The sequence below is a fragment of the Chrysemys picta genome, chromosome 1, assembly GCF_011386835.1.
Source record: "Chrysemys picta bellii isolate R12L10 chromosome 1, ASM1138683v2, whole genome shotgun sequence".
NCBI classification, from domain to species: Eukaryota; Metazoa; Chordata; order Testudines; family Emydidae; genus Chrysemys; species Chrysemys picta.
This window is the reverse complement of record NC_088791.1, coordinates 194212118-194214889: the sequence shown is the minus strand read 5'-3', so window position 1 is coordinate 194214889 and position 2772 is coordinate 194212118.

Here is a 2772-nt window from a genome sequence, read left to right as displayed (position 1 = left end):
CGCCCCATCTGAAAAAAGATATATTGGAATTGGAAAAGGTTCAGAAAAGGGCAAGAAAAAATGATTAGGGGTATGGAACGGCTTCCATATGAGACGAGATTAATTAATAAGCCTGGGACCTTTCAGCTTGGAAAAGAGACGACTAAGGGGCGATAGGATAGAGGTCTATAAAATCATAATTGCTGTGAAGAAAGTAAATCAAGAAGTGTTATTTACTTCTCATAACACAAGAACTAGGGGCCATCAAATGAAATTAATCGGCAGCAGGTTTAAAACAAACAAAAGGAAGTATTTTTCAATTTTTCAATTTTTTTCAATTTTCAAGTCAACCTGTGGAACTCCTTGCGAGGGGCTGTTGTGAAGGCCAAGACTATGATAGGACAAACAGCAGCGTTAACCCATTCTCTTCTGATCACCAGTCTGCAAACACACTGTCAGAGAGCCCTTACGCTTATAGAAACTTTTTAATTTTAAAAATAACTGAAATGTACAAACATGAAGAAATGGAACTGTGCACCAACGTTGGGTGGACCAGCATTCAACAGTGTTACAGCAGGTGACAGCTGTACAATGTTAACCCTCGCCCTTTAGTTCAAAAGGTGGCTTTTCTTGCCTTTGCCCTCGGAAACTGTAGCAAAGCGAGAGAGGCAACAACTAGCCAATTCATTTTCAAGTGGTAAAATAGCAAGCCATGTCAGTCGCTCGCCAGCCGCCATCAATCAAAGATATGTTTTAATGAGCCCGAGCTTCAAAAAGGTGTGCTCACCACTCACGACCAGAGATGTCCCTTGGGTTGGGAGAATCGGGGCAACCGCTCCAGGCCCCACACTTTGTGGGGGCCCCACAGGCCGGTGTGATTGGATGGTGTGGTCGGTCCCGGAAGACGAATCCGTCACTTCCACCCTGGGCCCCGCAGCCCGCTAGGGATGGCCCTGCTCACGACTGTGACTGGCAGCGTGAGCAGAATCCTCAAAGCTCTCCACACATTAGGAGAAGTGTCCTTCAGCTCTGCATCATGAATGAACTGGAGAACTTGGAGTGGAGAGTGCTTCCCATGTGCCAAAATGTGATGGATGTTGTCCAATTTGACATAGAAGTCTTTATCACTGATGTCCGAGCATTTTCCATGTGTCAGCGTCCATTGAAGTTCCGTATAATTGTTCAATCAATCACTGATGTCCGAGCGTTTTCCCATCTGCTGTCAGTTTACTGAGGTCATATAAATGCCTCCAGGTCTTTTTGTGGTGCTTCATTTGTCCAAATCTTTCTTTGATGGACACTCCAGCCTTGTCAATGAGTGAGCAAAAAAACTCCCTCTTGAATTTTTCTTCTGAGCTTCCCATTACCTCATCTCTGCCCTCGTAACCAATCTGTCTCTTCTTCCGATGAATACGAGATTCCTTGAAGATCGGCTCAACTCCTAAGTTTTCTACCATTTCTTTGGCAGCAGTGATGGCATCTTCAAATCCGTTGTCTCTGTAGGCCATAACGAGATCAAGGCAGCGTCTCATCAAAGTAGTAGCAGTTGCAATGTCCATTAACTGAGTTTGTAATGCCTTGTAATGTTTACTTGGAACAGAATTTCATGCCAAACCACAATTGAGACCAGAAATTTGAAGTCAGTGATCTGATTTGCCAAGCTTTGCACCTCGTGTCCGATTGTGGCCTCAGGTTTACTCAACTGCACCAGTTCCATCTAGGCATTGTAAACCTCAGTCACTTGGTATCTCACTAGCCTTATGCTCACTCTTCAAGTCTTCAACACACGTACACTTTCACAATTACACAATAAAACAAGGTTCACAGTATTGCATCTGGTCTCTCACTTCATTTCGTTTATATATCTCAGTGGTCTCCAAAGTGGGGTGCGCAAGAGGATCCTTCACTTCCTCCCCTCTCACAACGCTGCAGAAGCGGAGCCACAGAGCAGCTGGGGATCCAGCGTGGGGGCTGAGAACCCACGGGACCCTGGGAGCTGTAGTTCCTTGGCCAGCTCCCTGCCTAGAGAGCCAGCCCTGGAGCAGGGAAAGAACTACCTTTCCCAGCAATCCCTTGGCAGCTATCAACAGGAAAGGGAGGGGGAGGGAGTGAGGTAGCTGAGCCATGCTGCAGCTTGCTGTGAGTCGAAAGGGGTGGCACTGTGAATGGGGAACAAGTGTGCCCAAGGAGTAGAAGGCTTTGCCCCAGATATCCCCTTCAGAAGACTTCCCCAGACTGGATTAGGGATACTGGTATGACCTCACCTTGCAGCCCCCAAAGAAGGAATTGGGGGGGACTAAATGGACGGTGCACCTCTCTATCTGAAGCCTAGCAAGGGAGGTACGTGGATCCCACTAGAATTTAAAATGAAAAGTAAGGGAGGGGAGGCTCTGGACCTGGGCAGCTTTAAATACAGTACCAGGCACTTAGGAGGATTTCCACTTCTGAGCCATGGAAGCAGAAATTGACTTTTCCTTTCCCGATATAGCTAATATTCAGAAAGGGAATCTAGCACCTTCCTTCCAGATTTGAACACCCTCAAAATTCAGGAGTGCTCAAGCTCAATTCGGGCAGCTGTTACTTCATTTCTCCCAAATCAAATATACTGAGCCACTGTAACTTGCTGTAGGAAAAGTAGATTAAAATTGAGCAAGAAGTAGTTTTTAGGACTGGAATTGCTATTTTCAACAGCCATTGCCTTTTTTTTTCTTTTCTTTAGTTTTATTTGTTTAAAAGGAAGACAGTGATATTGCATTGGCAAATTCCCCATAGAAAGAAAGAGTGGAACAAAAG